Genomic DNA, 21,166 nt, shown 5'->3' on the forward strand with positions numbered 1-21,166 from the left:
TGCCTTTCAGAACAAAACAATTATTTGAATGTTTTTCCAGACCCTACAGTTCTGCTAGAATATACTTGATTAGTATTTCTTAAACTAGAGTTTATGATTCACTGAGAGACTGCAGAGTTTTAGAGATCCAGGTATTCTATGATAATTTTTTAAAGATTTGAGTTTTACCAAATGAGGTTCAAAGTAATCTTTCAGCACAAATAGTTTTCAGTGATAATTCTCAACTGAAGCTGAATTTAACAGAATAAAATGTTTACTTTGTAAGTCAATATTTATCCGTATTATGGGAACAATTACATTCTCTGGAGTCCAAAGGGACCTTTTTTTTTTTTTTTCTTTTTCTTTACAAGAGTCTATATCTTACTCAGTTGTGAAAAACACCAATTCAGAAATTTGGATGAGAAGCAAAGTATTAAACAATATGAATGATTAGAGTAGAAGATATAAACATATACAAAGTTGGCAAACTTTTTCTCTAAAGGGCTAGATGGCAAATATTTTAGGTTTTGCAATTCAAGAAGTAAAATCAAAGATATTGTGTAGGTTTTTATATGCTGAGAAGGAAAATAAATTTCCAGATTTTTTTTTCAATCATTTAAATACATAAATATTATTCTTAACTGAGGAGATATACAAAAGCAAACAGTGGGCTGGATATGAATTATAGTTTGCTGACCCTGTTATACAGGAAAAACTTCTTCAATTGATACTAATATCTGAGAACCCATCACTAAAATTCCTCTTCTTATACCTTAGCTAAGTATGTCCCTGTTTGACCAGGACAACCCTGGTTCATGTCTTTGTCCAGTAAAGTCACTAATAATCACCCTCACATGTTAGATTATGTGGTTACCCTAATTATCAGTATTATTCCTGCTCATTGACCAGCAATGTAAAAATCTCATCCCTAGATCACAAAAGATAGACTTCGTAAGAAATGCAGGTCGATGTGTATAAAGTCCTCAGTCAACCTGAAAAGTGCTCAAAATCTTCTCAATGCAGGAATCATCATCGTCCACTTCATAAAAAATTTAAAAAGTGTGTCTTACTCTGGAAGTTCCCAGTTTGGTTTAGAGGTAGGAGATTTGCCTTTTTCCATTGGATCAAAATCTTTAACCATACTTCCACTTAAATGCCACAGATAAGAGCTCATTATATTATGTTTAATAAAAAATAGTATAAAGTTTCATATTTAGAATCTAATATGCACAAAATAAAAAGAAGAAATACTGTGACAAATGTATTAGAATACTTGAGATGGGGTGACTTTTTTGTCCTCTTTTACGTTTTCCAAATTGTACACTTGACCAGGTCTTACATTAACAATATAAAAAAGTGAACATTTTGAAGTATTCTAAAATTATGGGCAGTTGAGTGAATAAATTTAAGAGTAATAAAAGAAACAATTTAACTTTAAAAGATTTAAAAGATTGGACAGGGGCACCTGGATGGCTCAGTCAATTAAGCAGCTGACTCCTGATTTCGGCTCAGGTTATGATCTCGGTGTCCTGGGATCGAGCCCTGCAACGGGCTCCCTGCTTAGCGGGGAGTTTGCTTCTCCCTCTCCCTTTGCCTCTCCCCCTACTTGTTCTCTCTCTCTGTCCATCTCTCTCTCTCTCTTCTCAAATAAATAAATAAAATCTTTAAAATAAATAAAAGATTGGACACTTTTTATCTGCCCCCAAAGAAAGTTGTATTTAAAAAAAGTTAGATTATCATTACACTGTGACATATGACATTAGTTATTTCCTATCCCAGTAAAGTAAATATGATATGCTACATACCTTCGGAGTTTGTTGTTACCAAACTAGTGTGAAGGAAATCGTCTTCATATAAGGCCTAAACATGAACTCTGCTAAGCCTGTAAATTAAATGTGAAATTTATATTTTGAAGAAAGTAATATATAACCACACAGGAAAAAAATAGGACAACAGTGAACTTATTATCTAGTATTTAATCAACATAGAAAACATGGATGGGTGCTTCAGTATGTAAGTTAGATTATTTCAATATGAGTTATCCAATATGACTGTCTCTGAGGCTTCCAACTGGGAATATTGGTAAATTTCGACTGTATAGTTGTCAGGGGTAGTTGATTGTGTTAAACCTCTGGAAATGAAGCTACTGAAAAAACAACTATAAAAATCATGTCTGGTATAAGAAACAATGAACATTCTCATTGACTAAAATAATCTGGGAACACAAGTGAATAGAAGAAAAGATAAATTCTCAGTCATATAGGACAGGTACGATCATTCCATACATGGTTTGAGAAATAAAAAGGGCAGTTGAGAATGCTACTATATTGGAAAACTTGCTTCAAGGTTATAGATGTTATTGGCAAAGAAGATGAACAGGATGCGTAATATAGCTCTTATCCAAAGAAACTCATCCTTCAGTGAGCCATTTCTTTGGTAATACTTAAGCTATGCTCCTGCTATGTCAATTACTGGAATTCTTAGAGAGATGTTTAGTATACCGCCTGTTGACATCTTTCCTTAAATTGTCTAGCATACTCCAGGCTTATTTTTTCTGTTTTTCTCCATCTTTTATTAGATGAAAACAAATAGTATAACAGATGATTTGATTTTTCTCTCTGGTTAGGATATATATGTACTTCACAGACAGCATTTTGTTATCCTCAGGTTTAAAGGCTCTCAGTCATCAGAGAAACACTCCCACTTGACTATAAATGTAAGTCGGATGATTATAATGACAGTGTCACAGGTGGAAAAATAATCTTCACTCCATTGTAATCCGATCCAACACTGACAAAGTATCATACATCGCTTTGGTGTTTCATTGGAGATGAAAGCACCAATTTATATTTTATGAAGGGCAGGAAGATTCGTGTAAACAGAAGGATATACTGAGGTTCAGTTTCAACCTGTGTTACAAATATGAAGCAATGATTTAGGATAGTGGTTTGGAGCCAGATTGCCAGAAGTAATTTGGAAATGGCATTTGCATTGCTTGTTTTCATCGGACTCATGGAAAAAAGGCCTTGATCTCTGCATACTTGCTTCCCCACAGCATCATGGCAAAGAACTCCCAGAGGTATGACTCCTTCCACAAATAACCATCATAGAGGAATCTGATGGAACATATTTATTTTACTCACAGCATGGTCAACTTCAATCTAGGAATGTCTAGATGTTCCATTAGCTCTAAATTTATTTTTTTTAGCTGTAATTTGATTCAGTTTTAACCAGTATGCAAGTCTTGGTTACAACTCTGTCAGGCACAGTGTAGTCTCTAGGCTAAGATTCAAATCAGAAAGTGTATCTCCAACACAGCTTCTGAAAGACGTGATGCCACTTCTCAGTCTTCTCTAGTTGTTCAGGTAAACAACTTTGTGGAAAAGTCATCTATTAAACTGATCATTGCAGGAGCGCCTGGATGGCCCAGTTGGTTAAGCATCGGACTCTTGGTTTTGGCTCAGGTCGTGATCTCAAGGTCATGAGGTTGAGCCCCAAGTGGGGCTCCATGCTTAGTGTAGAGTCCACTTAAGTTTCTTTCTCCCTCTCCCCTCCCCTCCCCACCCTCTGAAAAAAAAAATTAAATAAATCCTTAAAGAAAAGTGATCATTGCCATTCTGGCTTTCAAAGTTGTTTCTCCTTATTTTCAAATACATAAGAATAATTTAATAAATTCAGAACAAAATTTCTGAAAATGTATCATTTTCTTGCAAAAAGTTACACATACATCGTTCTACCCCCTATGCTGTTTAACATTGTGTATTTCCTCCAGGAAATGTAGATGTAATTTATTAACAGAAATATATGAGGCATATCAAACATGATGCTAAATATCTGGGGTATAGTGGTGAGCAAGATATGAATGGTCCCTTCTCTTACAGAGTTATATAATATAGGCGGGAGCCACCCAGAGGAAAGATGCATTGTGACTGCTAAGAGCCACACAGCACTTGGTACTTGGTATATTTAATGATGAGAAAATAGAAGTTGTTTAGGATAACTTGTGGGACATCCATATTAAACTTTTGCAGTAGGAATAGCGACTCAAAGAGGCATCCACGGTTAGGAATGAGGATGAAGTTTTCAGGCAAAGATAACTGTGTCTAAAGGCCAGAGGGGTCTGAGAAAGTATGAAGATTTGAAGAATTGAAAGAGGTTCAGGATGGGGAAATAAAAAAAGAAGTGGATATGAGGGTGTTTGGGAGTGGTGAGTGAAAGGGCAGGGGGTAAGCATAATGGGGATGGTGGTAAGAAGGGGATGAATCCTCAAAAGTTTGCTGTCTCCCTTCCTAAAAAAACACAACAAAACAAAACACTGAGTATTTTATGACTAAATAATTGTGTTATGAAGGGCCCTTATGTTTCAAAGAACTGAGACATTTAAAAGTTGTTTCAGTGGTTGTGAGAAAAAAGTTCAGGGTCTAACTCAGCAGCTGAAGCACTGTCCATCAAGGAACTGGATGGTTATTCATTATACCAACCAGTGTCTCTTCACCTCCTGAATGCCATCAATCTCTTCATCTCGTCCTGGCCACAGGACTTGGTCCATCTCTGTCTCCACTGCCATTCCTGCTGTTGTGACCAGCAGTGCTACTTACTAGACAAGCTCTGCCCAATATGGTAGCCACTAGCCACATGTGGGTATTTAAACATGAATTCAATTAACATTCTTTGGTCTCAGTTCTGTTATGGTCTGACTGAGGTAGATAAAAGGATTAAGCTCATAGGCTGTTGGTCATCTTACTGGCTGCTTTTAGGTCATCCTGCTGCAATCTGTTGAGCCCAGGGTGAGATGAAACAAAATGTGACCTAACTTAACCAAAAGGAAATCCCTAAAACTGCTGCTTTTAGTAGCAGAAGGAGGCTACAGGCATCATATTATATATAATATATATATTTCAACAAATATATATATATATATATATATATATATATATATATATATATATATATATATATAGTTCAAGAGATATTTGCCACTATGCTTGATACTGAAGATGCACAGTCGAATAAGATATGCTCCATGCATTCAAGAAAGATGTTACTTGGAACACTGGTAATACTAAATGCAATTATAAATACCACAGGAGAAAAAGGCATGTGGGTCTTAGGACATAAACAAAAAACAAAAATGGTCTGGCTGAGGCACCTGGGGAGGCTGATAAAGAAGGTTTATAAAGGTTAACATGGAAATATTAAGAGCAGTTAAACAGGCAATAAGAAGAAAATAAATATTCCAAGCATAGGAAATAGCAACGCTAACAGCTAAAGGTAGGAAAATAGAGAAATTAGAGATTGTACCTGTGTGTTCAGTATGCTCAGAGCACAATGGGAGGGACAGGAGTCCCTCCATCCCACATTGCAGCAGTCTCGCAAGTGCCCTACTTCAGTTCCATTTTTTACACCCACACTGTATATGAGTTAATCTTTCTTTCACATTATTTTGCTATATCAACAATGGTGGATAGCTGCTCTTCTCATCAATCAAGCATTCCTTCTAACTTATTTTATTAAAGTCAGCTCAGTTTTCCTTTGCCAGTTGCCTGCAGTTAAGGTTCTCCATTTTCCTGTGGCCACATGTTGGATAGGTGACTCATCTGGGAGCCAATTTGACCCTCTCTCCAATTCAGAGGTGACCCAAGGACAGAAATTAGTTTGGATTTATCGATTCTGATTTTGGTGCCCTAAAGGTTATTCCATAATGTCTGGATCCTAGAGCACCAGAGTTGTTTCTAAAGAGCCCTGTAAGAGTTTACCTACCACCTGCCTTTTATTGAACATTTTAACCCTAATGCCTACAGTGTGTCCTTAATGACATTGAAGAGAAAACCAAATACTTGAAAACACAGAAAACAGATGCATATTCTCAGTGTTCTATTCATACCACTTTATCTTTCCACCTTCCCAGTTGTATCTGTCCCAGACTCCTCATGGCTACTGTGCGCCACATTTAGGTGTATTCAATATTCCAGAACTTGCCTTATATAGTTCAGTTTCTAGGTCATTTTCCCAATCCCCAAAGATGTGCTTCCCCAAACTGTCCAAATCCTGCGCATGGTACAATGTGTAGATCAGGCTTAGATTCCCTATCACTTTCTCTGACTCTCCAGCTCAAAATCATCTCTCTGTTCCTTGAAACTCTAATTTGAGAGATAAATAAAATTTCTTCATTCGTCATTTCCTACAGAAGAGAGTTTCATAAAAATATTCCTGGCTTTTTGTCCCACATCCCACTCTTCCTCACAGCAGAAGAATGAATTGATTTATTGATGAGAGACATTTGCCCATTTTCTTTCTTGAATCCAGAGGAGCTTTTTTTTAAATAAATAAATAAAAACCCATGAGGATTTTTTTTTTCCTCACTTCCTTGCTGGAATCTTTGCTTCTTGCATTTACTTATGGCCCCATCCTATGGATATTGCTACATAGAGACAGGGATGGGGATAGAGTTGAAGATGGAGATAGAGATAGAGAATTTAAAGGTTTTTCTGCAGCTTCCCCAGATTTCCTGTTACACAAATGACGAGAGAATAGCGCCACTTAAGACTCCCAAGATTGATAAAATCCCAAGACTCCCAAGATTTGTAAAACACCTTCATGTCTTGTCTTTGCTTTTGAGGTCTCTCTTTAATAGGGAAAATTATGTTCCAATACTAAAGGTTTTCAAGAATGACATTACATGTCGTTATGGAATAATATTCTTGGAAGTAACTGAGCACATTTCCTGCTAAATCATTCAGCATATTTCAACAGTTTCAACATTCGCTAATCACTAATTTTGAGTGACTGATTGCTGATTAATAGGTATCTTTATTCATTGTTCAGGAAAAGGTACTGTGATTTGTAGAAATGCAAAGATCAAAAAAAAAGTGGATCATAATATCTGTCCTTAGAATCATGAGTGAATTATATGTTCTGAGTTTTATATATAACAATTAGTAGACCACAAACGCACACACACACACACCCTCTGTCTGCTCTTTTTACTGCTTTTATGCATCTCAATGTCTACACTTATAAGATGGCATTAAATGTTGTTAATTATTCAAGATAAATAACTACCTGGGTGCTTAGCTATAATATTTTTTAAAACCTAGGCAATGACTAAGAAGTTTATAATAAAGAAGAACATATGTTAATGAAACAGTAGAATAGAAGTCTATAAAAATGTGAACTAGAAAGGAGTGAGCTGATGGCAGGTCTTCATGCTTGTGATGAAAAATAAATTTGCTTAGGTTTCCTTTTCATAAGCTGAAATGTAAGTGATGTGAATTTTAGTTAACTTGGAGGACAGGAGGGAACTGGTGGAAAGCCTAGAAATTTCTTAATATGTGTTTAATTTCACGCTTACAGAATGATAACAATAACAACAATAATACATGCTAATGTATCAACTATTCATGTTCCAGGCTCTGAGTGTAATACTATCCCGTAATTATGTCTAAGCAAATAGAAAAATTAGCTTTTATGATCTCCATTTTCAGATGGGGAGACTGAGTCTCAGTCAAATTAAATTTTTTGGTATTAACGAAAAGATCTAGGACTCCCAAACCATATCTGAATGACTTCAAGGCCCACACCTCTTTGTGCTTAACCACCATCCTCCATCATCTTCTAATGAGAACTTTCAGATCTGCTTCAATAATTGTGTCTTGTGCAGAGCATTTTCCTTAACTGAGCATGCACTGTGAGGACAGGACAAAGGTTTCTTTCTAAGCAAAATTTCTCAACAGTGACACTATTAACACTTCAGCCCAGATAAATTTGTGTTGTGAGAGGCCGCCCTGGGCATTGAAGGATAGTTAGGAGTTCCACTTCTAACTGGCTTCCACTCACTAGACACCAAGGGCACCTGGCTTCCACTCACTAGACACCAAGGGCACCTCCTCCTCAGTCATTCAATAAAAAATCTATGCAGACATTGCAAAATGTCCCCACCCCCACGCCCCAGATTAGGGAGGTCAAAATTGCATTTGGTTGAAAACCACTGCTCTAGAGTTTCATTTGCTCTTTAATCTGACCAAATTCCAGGCCATAGTGTTGACTGTTGAGAAACACATGTTTTGTGGTATCTTACATGGTACACAATAATGTAGAATTTTTGTGTGTAGACATAAAGGTGACTTTTTCCTAATCCAGTGAGCCATTTAAGAGCAAAAGAATGAAAGTTATTCATGTTCTGAACCAGAGTCAATTTTATATGCATACATTTAAAAAAAATTCTTAGAAAGGAACTTCCCTCTCTCTCTCTCTGTTTCTCTTTCTCTCTGTTTTCTTCTTCTCTGGATCTCCCCACTCACCCTTGAGCCCTCTACACCCTTCTTCTTTCTTTCCTACCTTCCTGCTTTCCTCCTTTCCTCCATTCTGATCTCTCTCCCTCCTTTCTTTTTTTTCTCCTTTTGCCCCTCCCACCCTTCCTTCCACTCTCCCTTCTTTCTCCTCTCCCTCTATTCCTTTCCCTCATTCCTTCCTTTCTCCTTCCCTTGCTGAGGCAGGTTAAAAAGAAACACACTTTTCAGTAGTACATACTTTTAACTTAGTCTTGAATGTTCTAGTCAATTTTAGTAATTAACAAAAAGCCAAATATTTGAGAGACTGTGAGTTTGTGTGAAAATTAGGCTCCAGAATAATTTGTATTACATTTTTCTAGATATAATTTTGGAAATATGTTTTATTTTATTTTATTTTAAAGATTTTATTTATTTATTTGATAGAGAGAGACAATGACAGAGATAGCGAGAGAGAGCACAAGCAGGGGGAGAGGCAAAGGGAGAGGGAGAAGCAGGCTCCCTGTGGAGCAGGGAACTTGACATGGGGCTCGATCCCAGGATCCTGAGATCATGACCTGAGCCAAAGGCAGACACTTAACGACTGAGCCACCCAGGCGCCCCAGAAATATGTTTTATTTTAACAGGAAATTACATCCCGCCATTGAGATTAAAATGAAACAATCGCTACCAATGATGCTTGAACTTAAAAATCTATCTGTACTGATAATTTTGCATAGATAATATTTTCATGATATTTTTATTATTTTTACCAAGATAAATTCAATAGAGAGTGCTAGGTCCAACTATTTAAATGACATTAAACACAAAAAGCCAAGGATATTCAGAACCATTTACTCTCTGTTTAAAAAGCCATTTTCTTCTTTCTGTATTCCTTTGAGTCAATGGGAGTACCAAAAGAGTTACGATGAGAAGAAACGTCACTTTCTTTCACATGTTGCTATCTTTTCTTATTTGATGAGGAAACTAAGAGTTTTTAAGTGATAAAAGAAATTCATGTGCAGTAAATATGGGTAAATCAAAGGGGAACAGCCCATACTGTCTAGGCAACAAATGTAATGGAATTTAAAGTCAGAAGATATTTTTTATTTTTTTATTTTTTACAAGATTTATTCATTTGAGAGAGAGAGAGAGAGCATGCCCAGCAGGGCAGTGGGCAGGGAGGAGCAGATGGAGAGGGAGAGAGAATCACAAGCAGACACATCCCGACACATCTCGGGACCCCGATACCACAACCCCAGCCGAAACCAAGAGTCAAAGGCCCAACCAACTGCACTACCCAGGTGCCCCAAAGTCAGAAGAATATTTGTTCACTTTTGATCACTTTAGCTACATACACACTGTATTCAAAAGTCATTAATAGATTCTAGTGAACAATGCTATCCCCTGAAATAATCTGAAATCTGAGCAAGTTATTTGGGCGGGGGGAAGCCAACATTGCTTACAAACATGTAAAAAGACTACATAGCTCTATTCTTTTCTTACATCTCTTAATGAATTTGTGTTTAGAGATAGTCTCATTTGTATCTCTGAGCTGGGGCAGAAGCAGAGATGAATCCTTATAAAAACAACCAGTGGTCTTCTTGAAATTTTTGTGAATTTTGCTCAGCTGCTCCTATGTCATAAGAGTAGTCAGTAAGGAGATCACAATTGAAAAGATTTCCTCCACCTACAGCTAACTAGGATACTACTTAAAAGAATAACATACCTCTGATGTGCTTTTGGGAAAAAAAACAAAACAAAAACAGACACAGTTATTACCCTCAAATGTTTTTACAAAAAGAGATACATGGTAATTACTATCTCTTACTGCCAATACAATAAATAATCAGCAAAGGAGAGTTCTTAATGACTTTTTCACTGTAGTTCTCATAGGGTTTCTCTGTTGTTCTTGGCTATTTGACTTGAATGCTAAACTTTCTTCTTTAGCTTATTTTACTTTTTTTTTACTTGCTGAAGTATAGTTGATACATAATTCTCTATTAATTTCTGGTGTACCACAGAGTGATCTGACAATTCTATACATTGTACCTACCATGTGTCATTATACAACACTATCATAATACCATTGACTATATTTCCTATGCTGTACCTTTTATTCCTGTGTCTTATTCATTTCATAACTGGAAGCCTGTATCTCCTACTTCCCTTCACCCATTATTCCCTTTCCCTCACCCTCTTCCCTCTGGTAACCATCAGTTTTGTTCTCTGCATTTATGGGTCTGTTTCTGCTTTTTTGTTTGTTCATTTGTTTTGGTTTTTAGATTCCACATGCAAGTGAAATCACATGGTATTTGTGATGTGACTTTTTTCACTTAGCCTAATTCCTTCTAAGTCTATCCATGTTGTTGCAAATGACAAGATTTCATTCCTTTTATGGCTGAGTAATATTCCATTGCATATATACCACATCTTTATCCATTCATCTATCAAATGACACATAGGTTGCTTCCATATCTTGGCTATTGTAAATAATGCTGCAATAAACATAAGGGTGCATGTATCTTTTTGAATTAGTGTTTTTCTTTGGGTAAATATCCAGTAGTGGAATTACTGCATCATATGGTATTTCTATTTTTTAATATTTTGAGAAAATTCCATACTGTTTTCCACAGTAGGTGCACTGATTTACATTCCCACCAGTAGTTCATGAGTGTGCCTTTTTCTCTACATCTTCATCAATACTTGTTATTTCTTCTCTTTTTGCCTCTAGTCATTCTCACAGTTGTAAGGTGATATGTCATTTTGGTTTTGATATGCATTTCCCTGATAATTAATTAGTCATGTTGAACATCTTTTCATGTGTCTGTTGTCTGTTTGTATATCTTCTTTGGAAAAAATGTTTATTCAGGTCCTCTGCCTATTTTTTTTTCCCTCTGCCCATTTGTAATCAGATTATTTGTTTTGTTTTATTTTGGTGTTGAGTTGTATAAGTTCTTCACATATTTTGTATATTTATCCTTTATTGGATATGTCATTTACAAATATCTCCTCCCATTCAATAGACTGCTTTTTCATTTTGTTGATGGTTTTCGTCATTGTACAAAATCTTTTTACTTTGGTGTAGTCCCAATAGTTAACTTTTTCTTTTATTTCCCTTACCTCAGGAGACATATCTAGAAAATGTTGCAAAGGCCAATGTCCAAAAGTTTACTACCTGTGTTTTCTTCTAGGAATTTTTTGGTTTCAGCTCTCATATTTAGGTCTTTAATCCATTTTGAGTTTATTTTTTGTGTATCATGTAAGAAAGTGGCTCAGTTTTATTCTTTTGCCTATAGCTGTCCGGTTTTCCAGCACCAGAAAGAGACTGTCTTTTCCCCATTTATATTCTTCCTCTTTTGTTATAGACTAATTGACTATGTTTGGTTTATTTCTGGGGTTTCTGTTGTGTTCCATTGATCTATGTGTCTATTTTTGTGCCATTACCACATTGTTTTGATTATTATATTCAGCTTGTTTTTTCTTTTCTTTTTTTTTTTAAGATTTTTAAATTTTTATTTATTTGACAGACACAGCGAGAGAGAGGGAACACAAGCAGGGGGTGTGGGAGAGGGAGAAGCAGGCTCTCCGCGGAGCAGGGAGCCCGATGCAGGGCTCGATCCCAGGACCCTGGGATCATGACCTGAGCTGAAGGCAGACGCTTAACGACTGAGCCACCCAGGTGCCCCCAGCTTGTTTTTTCTTAATGTTTCCATTCATTCAGCAGGTGTGTCTGTAATAAAAGAAAGTTGAGGTTTAGACATGTGACCATTTAATTATTCCTGGATCTCTCTGCTCAATTCAATGACAGCTAATTTTCAAATTAGCATAAAGTAATTTAATGTATACATACACACACATACATACATACACACATATACACATATGCACAACTTACAATAAGTCTGACCTTATTTCAAGAACTTTACTAATTTTAACTTATTTAACCTTGAAGACAACTCTGAGAAAATTAATTATATCATCTTTTCAGGTGAGGAAAAAAAGACACAGAAAGTTTTAGCAAGTTGCCCAAGGTCACCCAACAGTGAATTACGAGTCTAAAACAAGGCCATGGGCTTCTAGAGTCTGTGTTCATCACCACTATGTTCAACCTCCTCATTGACAAGTGAAGTCATATTTACTTCAGCCCTTCAGACATAAAAGGACAGCTGACTATTTGTACATACCTTCTTAGAAGCTGGAATGGAGACTTTCTAATGCTCGGGATGAATATCCCTTTCAGAAAATGTCTTCTATAAATCAGAGACATCTCACTACTGTGAATAACCTGGTAGCACTCCAGAACCCAAGGAGAAGCTAACTTTAGAAGGTGTCCCAGGTGAATAAAGTGCACAGCTTTGTGGAATTGCATCTTTGCAAGGAGTCTTAAATAATTCTGGAGATTCTGTGAGCACAGTTCTTGGCCTACTTAACACCACTGAATTTCTGTGAATTATAACTTCTATGTCTGTTTGTTTATAATTGATATAGCTCAACTTCAAAGCTGGGATTAATAAAAATTCAAGATACAGAATTTGCAAAGAAACAAACACAAGTCAATCAATATGAATATTCAGATCTTAGAAAGGTATGTCAGATCGTCAACTTTGGAATTAAAAGGACCTCACTTAAACATAAGCAAATCTGAAATTAAGCTAATTAGATGGTTGTTATGCTCTTTCAGAGGTTGTTATACTTTCTTCTTCTTCTTTTTTTTTTAATCCTAAAGAAAACCTGGGGGGAGATCTGGGTTTGGACTACTGGTGAATAAATGATATTTGAGGTGAAGTAGAGCTGATTTCATGGTTTATAAATGGAGTTAAAGTTGATTATGGATAATATTCACTTACTAACTGAAATACTCATCATCTTGAAGAGGGAAAGTGTGGTTTTTATTTTTGTGGTCTCCAAGATGGATTCAATTGGCCATTAGGATCAACAAAATGGACAGACTCCTCAACTAGATTTTAAGTTCCAGGAGAACACATAGTATGTCTAAATTATTTAACATTATGTCACCAGAAACTAACACAGTTCATGGAACATAGTTGATGCCCAATAACATGTAAAAAAGAAAGGAAGGAAGGCAGACAGAGAGGGAGGGAGGGAGAGAGGAAAGGTAGGAGAAAGGAAGACAGCCTTTTAACTAATTTACAGAGAGCATTAGGGGAAATGTTCTTAACAGTCTATTCTCTAATATAATCTTCATCCAAAGGAATGATCTTGAAATTTTCAATGTGAACACATTCAGAAATGTTAGCCTGTTTTAGAAAGAACAAATTCACAAAATTACTTCTCTATTCTAAATTTTGTCCTATTATCTTGTAGAAAAAACACTTTTCTCATAAACATCTATAGACATCTTTAATTTCCATGGGAGACATACAAAATTATTACAGTTAAATGCAATGTGTTCTCTTTTTTGATTGACTCTAAAATTGTAACTTTTAATACTAAAAAAAACCTGAAGAGATAAAATGAATAATCTCTGAGAGTTTATAAAGACAATGAATACAGCAGATTGCAACTTAATGGATTTTGATCGAGGCTCTAGGAAAGTTCTTGTTAAGAGTCATAAAACCAAGTTTGAGTTCTTACATATTCCGGGCAAAATTCCATTATCCTACCCCATTCATTGAACTATTTAGAAATGTTATAGCATGCCCCAGATTCTCATCCAAGGTTTGTTCAGGGTTTTTACAAATAGTTTCTGTCTCCTAAGATAGAGGCTCTTTCTATGATTAAAGACATTTAAGCAAGTAGAGAATAAGCAGGCTCTTTGGGCCCATTTTGCATTCATGAGATCCTTCAAGTCCTTACAAAAAAAAAAAAAAAAAAAAAAAAAAAGAGCCATCTTCTAATCCCAGCATGACTGATGTATTTCTGGGTTGTGGTCACAACACTCTGGGGGAAAAAAAAATCAAACTCTTAGCTTTAGAGATTTTTCCTTTATGCTATGCCACCACTGTGGATCCTTTTAAAGGCTTGCTCAGGACAGGGCTTGTTTTACACAAAGTTTTCCTGCGAAAAGGCAGTGGGTGGAGGAGCTTGAAGGTTAGTTCATGAACAGAGTTCAGTTACTCTGCTTCTGCTGGTTTCCAGGCATTTCGTCTGAGTTATTTATAAATAGATGCATTAGATGTCCTGTTATTTTGAATAAGTGTCTAGTTTTAATTAGGCAAGGTACATAAGCATTTTAATTAGATATCCAAATACATCATCTGAGATTTTTCCTCTCAGAAAATAAAAGTAATTTGATTTCTTCTTCATTAAATGTGAGAACAATAAAATCTTATGAATAGATTTTCAGCTCAAGAGATTGAGATCTTTTCCACAGAACTATAATATACTCACAGATTATTTCCCCTTAAATTTCTCCAGGCTAATGAAGTGTATGAAAGTAATGAAGTTAAGCCACAACTTGTTAAGTGTAGTGCAGTTTTCTGACACGACAAAGGAAGACTTTCTGGGTTAATGCTGGTGTCCTAAATTAGAGCCTATTTTGCTATCTTGAGTTTTAAACTCAGGATAAAAGTGTAACTGTGTGTGTGTGTGTGTGTGTGTGTTTGTGTTATATGAGATGAAATAAGGAACAGCATCCTGTCATACCACATATATGGTATAAGTAACTAATATATATATATATATATATATATATATATATATATATATATGGTATATAACTAATTCTCTCTTTTCTGTCACTATGTTTGCATTTAATTATAAAATTAGGGCATGCGGACAGAAGAAAAGATCTTTAACCATAAAAAGTGGACCCTGGAGACCCTACATTTTTTGGATCTTTAACATATCCAACTTGTGGAGATATTGCAAAATATCAAAATTCACATATTTTTTCATTGCACTCAATCTACTAAATTTTGCTATGATACTGCTCATAGTCCTCAGTGTTCTTAAGTGGAAGTTAAAGCATGAATGATATGGCAGCACAGTAGACCCTGTCTCCCACATGAGGGTAGTGATGGGAGATGAGAAACACAGTTGTGAAACCCAGCTCTTCAACTCTTCTACTCCCTGGGCGGCGGGGGGGTGGGGGGTGGGGTGCAGGCTGAGAAAAGTCACTTTTCTTATGCACAAAATGCAGATTGTATGTACTTTGTGTTTGAAGTGCAGTGTTTAAAGAATATAAGGAGACATCTGGTATCAAATGAGTACTCATTAAGTTATAGTTATTGGGTCACCTGGTTGACTCAGTTGGTTAAGAGTCCGACTCTTGATTTAGGCTCAGGTTATGATCTCAGCATTGTGACTTCAAGTCCCATGTCCAGCTCCATGCTCAGCACCAAGTCTGCTTGGGATTCTCTCTCTCCTTCTGCCCTCCTCAAAAAAAAAAAAAAAAGGTAATTATTATCATTTTATCATCTTGGCTCTTTAACCACTTTTTTCCCTATGTCTCCTTTCAATTTTATTTCTTTTTTTTTAATATATTTTTTAAAGATTTTATTTATTTATTTGACAGAGAGATAGAGACAGCGAGAGAGGGAACACAAGCAGGGGGATCAGGAGAGGGAGAAACAGGCTACCCGCTGAGCAGGGAGCCCGATGTAGGGCTTGATCCCAGGACCCTGGGATCATGACCTGAGCCGAAGGCAGATGCCTAAGGACTGAGCCACCCAGGTGCCCCAAGAAGTTACATGTACTTAACAAAGTGGTCATCTTTTCTGTTGCCCCAACATTCCTATGACAAAGTCAAGGAAGTATCCCTTATTTTATTTCCATTGGCTCAGCCTCCAATCTCTGTTATATGTCAATTATATCGAATGAATGAATGAATGAATGAATGAATGAATGAATGGATTGGAATATGATTTGGAGGGCCTAAATAATCTCTGGACATCTTCTGGGAATAAATATTATGCATTTTACAAACCTACTTTTAGAAGACATTTTTCTTCTTTTCTTTTCTTTTTTTTTTTTTAAAGATTTTATTTATTTATTTGACAGAGAGAGAGATAGCAAGAGCAGGAACACAAGCAGGGGGAATGGGAGAGGGAGAAGCAGGCTTCTTGCCGAGCAGGGAGCCCGATGTGGGACTCGATCCCAGGACCCTGGGATCATGACCTGAGCCAAAGGCAGATGCTTAATGACTGAGCCATCCAGGCGCCCAACATTTTTCCTCTTTTCATGGCCCAATTCAAGAGACATCTTTCTGAAACTAGTCTTGATGGTGAAGAATTAATTGCTCTTTCATCCAAGTTCCTATAGTACTTATCACATTACATTTTGGTAATTGGATACATGTATCTGCCTTACAAGATTTAGTTTCCTATAGGTAAGTGACTTTTTTTTCTTTTCCTGTCCCAGGAGGTCATCCAACCTAGCATAACCTCTCTATGAGTATTTGTCTTGTTGACATCATAGAAGTAGATGTTTTGTTCCTCTTAAAATTGATACATAACCTGTTGTCAGAGTACAATTCTATAAGTAACCATTGTGGAACATTTTGCAGCAAGTAAGAATTTATGCAGGATTTTATAGATTGGCATGAATTAAGGATTTAAGAATTATTTTACTAGGATGAAATTGTAAACTCATTGTATTTATATACCTTCCTGTCCCTTAATCTTTTGCCACCTTAAATAGTCCAATATATCATGCATGCAAATAGAGCTATTTAATTCAAATTCCTGAATTAAATTGTATTGTCTTAATTTCTGTTAGTTACAGAATAAGCATTTATTGATAACAGAGGAGAGAGTTTCCCAGATGTCCTCTCATCCCTTCCCTAGGTTACTTTCCCAGGTAAAGCCACAGGTTGTTGCATTTTTCTACCAGCCCCTTGAGTCATAAATAAACTAAACCTATCTGATTTTAGGGTTTTTTTAATGTTCTGTAGGATTACTCCTTGGAGTGAACAAGCCCTCCTTAATAGCTGAGGCAATTAGATTTAATTGAAAGGGTCTCTAACTATACGGAATCAGGATAAGATCAAATTAAACCATTTTACTTTTACATAGGGTCTTTTATATATCCTCTCTTGATGCCCTTAAAAATTGAGTTTCCCAAACCCTATTTTCTCATAGAACTAAAAATATTCTGCAAAGTAAAATATCAGATTTCTTTTAATGATTAAAGAAGCCAAAAATATTAATATTTAGTCTCAACTTGGATATTTGATGGAGACAATTTCCTTTCTTTCTTTTCTTTCTTTCTTTCTTTCTTTCTTTCTTTCTTTCTTTCTTTCTTTCTTTCTTTCTTTCTCTCTCTCTCTCTCTCTCTCTCTTTCTTTCTTTCTTTCTTTCTCTTTCTTTTTTTAGATTTTACAGGGGTAAATTAATTTAACTAGCACTGGGGAAATTTATATAGGCTCCTGTGACTGGGTCCCACTGCTCTGAAGATCAGCAGCAGAATATTTATGATTTTAATATCTATTGTATTTGTGCTCCTTGTTAGGAAAGCCTCTGTTTTTGTCTGCTCCTCTCTCCCCTCAATCCCCCATGTGTGTGTATATATGGTGTGCACGTCTTATGTGAAACATAAGAACATTCTTATCTCCACGGTTCAGCTAATTTTGTAAGAGATAGCAACAGCCATAACATACGGAGATATTTTTGGATTCAGACACTGAACTAAGCCAAATATTTCATGTAGTGAAGTATATCCACACGGAGCTGAAAAACGCAGCTTTTATGTTTCATGGAGTCCCTTAAATCGAAGTAAATTTAAAGTAGGCTGCAAGGTCAGTAGAGAACATTTCTTTTTTATTTCCTTCTTTGTGTGTGGATTTCCAGTTCACATAAAGGATTATTACATGTGCCCTGAAATAGCTTCCTTATATTAAACAACTGAAGGACTGATAGCATATTATATAGAGAAAGGTAATACCAGGAGGCTGTTGCAAAGGTACATTATTTTGGAGTATACTGAGTGATAAGAAGAAGATCTAAAGTTAGGGTAAATAGGCAGAGGAAGAGTTAAGGAAATCACTATTGACGGGAATTGTGATGCCTTTGCAGGTGTAGAGGAGTTGAGCAATTAATGCAGTTTTTCATTCATTAACTCATATAACAAGTACATATTGTGTCTTACTATGTCCCAGGCATCATGCTAGATGCAGGAGATACAAAGGTGAACAAAACTAATGTAATCCTTATTTTGTAAAATTTGCAGTCATTAAATGTGTGAGTGTAAGTGGGGGTATATTTGCAATAATGTTAAGAAATATCTTGAGGAAAAAAAAAAAAAGTCATACAACCAGAAAGTGACTAGCAGAAGACCTGAGTGATGTCTATGCTCCAGCAGTCTCAGTCTTAACTAAACAGCACTGGTCTTTAAAGCTTAATACCCACTTTCCTTCACTACACATCGGCTTTCTGGTAATTACAGTTACTTCTTGATTAATACAGTCTCCAAACCCTTATCTTTCAATTGTAGACACTCACCTTATTCTTCCCTCCTTGCATCTAGGTATGTCCCTGTGACTTTTCAACTGAATTCCCTCATTGTGGCATTCAGCCTCTTTACCCACAGCACCCACACGTGAACACAACCATGCAGACGTTTTTCTTTGAAGAGGCCAGTGATCTTCTTCACGTAAGAACAATGTAGATAATAACAAAATTAACAGAGAGATTAAAAAGTCCATGGAATACTGATTCTTTACCTACTGCTCCTGATTCTTTCACAGAGGGTAAGTTAAAACCAAAACTAGGCTTCGGAATCCAATCTCCTTCCTCTATCATCACTTTGGTGAAGTCACATTGTTCTTTCCTCTCTTGATAACGCCACTTCTGAGAGGAAGTCACCATAAAGGCTGCACAACTGACCCCTAGTTTCAAACCAGAGGCTAGAATCTCCAAGTCTTGCAGGTGAGCCATCGCTCAGTTCACTAAGCCTCTACCCTGATGAGAAATGATTTCTGTGTAAATTTCCTCATCTTTAGCCTTCTGAGAGACACTTAGGAGTTCTTACATTTTCAATCAACTTCTATATTAAAGCTCTGATCCTTTCCTCAGGACTTTTGAAGTGTTCTGCCTTCAACTGCGTGGCATTTCCTAGAGGAGTTTTATTTTCCTCTCTAGATTTAGCTACTTAGGTTAAGCAATGAGACGTCATTTTAACTTTGCCTTTTTGTCAGGCATCCTTCAAAATATCTTAACACTACTGTCGATCTCTCTGATTATGAGAGACCAGATGCGCATGGAGTATGTCAGGAATGCAGCATTTTTTGGATTTCCAATTGATAAAATAGCTAATAACAAAGCTTATGAAACTTATTCAGCTTTTAATTTTGATCTGAAGTTTTTTCTTAGCTCACCCAGGATTGGAATTTAATAAAAGACATTCTCCTAACTCTGTTCATGGAGCAAGGGATTGTTTTTGATTTATTATATTAGACATACCCCGAAGGGTCAAAAAGGTTTAAGAAATGCATATAAACAGACCAATAATCTTGAGTCTTATAAAAATCACTTGGCGTATCTACTGCCCCAAGAAACCTCCTGACCCTGATATCTCTAACCCAGAATCAGCTGGGGAATGTGCCATGCTCCCCGGGGGTTATGGACTGGAATGTGTCTGTTAATTCCAGACGCATCTGGATATTGATGAGAGCTGGTATATGGAGAGTCACATGTTTTTAATCATTCACTTACAAGTCTTCCATATTTTGGACACATCCACTTACTTGATAAGAGCTATAAACCCAAACATAGCTGTTCACCTAAGTTAGAAAATTTTTGTTGCAATAGTGAAAATATATTTGAGGTAGATCAAGCCACAAAGGAGGATTTATTCTAAGGTTTTTTGGAACTCAAGGGAAGGCAATGCAGGTACTGCAAAAGAAAATTGGAACCTTCTGAAATGGGGAAATTCCTTTTCCCCCTCCCTGTCTCTCCCCACCTTAACCCCTTCTCTCTCTTTTTCTTGTACCTTCTGAGACATATGCTTCCTTCTTTCCCTGCACTCCTGGTAGATCAGCTTTCCCTGCTGCTTAGTCCATAGGGAGCCATGTGGCTCATTGTGTGCGTTAACATGTCTCCTGTTCAAGAGATTGACTCCAGCTGAGACTGGATTCTCTTATTCTCACTTTTAAATCCCAGAGGAAGGACTTTTGATTGGCTCAGCTTGAATCATCTGCCTGGCCCAGAGGTCAAGGCCTCAGGCACAGATTTGACTTTTGGGGACCGATCTGATGAGTCAGAGTTTGGCCATATCATAGAAGCAATTCTAAGTATTTGGAGTTGGAAGGAAAGGCATTTATAGGTATTAGGATGTGTGGAAACTGAACGTTAGAAATGACAATTTTACATGAGAAATACTAGAAGCAACTGAAAGTAGAGACTGTCATCAATACCTTTCTCTTTCCTCACAGTGCCCATGTGAGTGTTTGCTAAGGAACTTACTAGTGTTTAATTGACTGATAAGCTGGCAGAGTCCCTGAACCTTGAATAATTGTACCATATCCTTTACTTTTAAATACAACTGGTAAACAATGTCAAAACTACCAAAGCAGGTGGTAAGAACTGGAACTTGAGGAAGACATAGGTCTTTGTCTATCATTAAAACAATCAACAATTACTAATAAATTGTAGCTCTTTAGTTCTGGATTCAACTTCATAAAATATTGCAAGGACAAATATGTATGGAAAAGAAGAATGGAAGAAAAAAACAAAAATATCAGGGAGGAAATAATTTGGTAAGATGAAATACATGCTAAATTCCCTGACTTCATTTTGTGTTTTGGTGTTAGTATATGGGATTATATGCTACCTACAATGAAGATAAATTCCACATATCCAGTGAAATTTTTGAGGGGTTAAAAATTACACATATATGTGTTTTTCTTGTACTACAACAAATTATTACAAGGAACTTTTAAGATTTTTTTAATATGTACACATAGTATATTGTATGCATATTTATTTTAAATGAAAATAGCTATTACAATGCTTCAAAAA

General features: G+C 36.3%; 1 long non-coding RNA gene across 2 annotated transcripts; it reads right to left on the minus strand.

Annotated features, from left to right (window-relative positions):
- Nucleotides 1-11,744: 11,744 nt before the first annotated feature.
- On the minus strand, nt 11,745-20,261 carry LOC135362929 (uncharacterized). Of its 2 annotated transcripts, none has more exons than XR_010408392.1 (4): nt 20,139-20,261; nt 18,650-18,794; nt 15,449-15,579; nt 11,745-11,979 (listed from the first exon to the last, which is right to left on the minus strand). It is a non-coding gene; the product is annotated as an uncharacterized LOC135362929 (long non-coding RNA). The 2 variants fall into 2 exon arrangements; XR_010408391.1 differs by having other exon boundaries at nt 15,449-15,587.
- Nucleotides 20,262-21,166: the final 905 nt, after the last annotated feature.

Source organism: Mirounga angustirostris, unplaced genomic scaffold (assembly GCF_029215605.1).
Source record: "Mirounga angustirostris isolate CCGP_5_RB_7025 unplaced genomic scaffold, mMirAng1.0.hap1 SCAF_2, whole genome shotgun sequence".
Taxonomy (NCBI): domain Eukaryota; kingdom Metazoa; phylum Chordata; class Mammalia; order Carnivora; family Phocidae; genus Mirounga; species Mirounga angustirostris.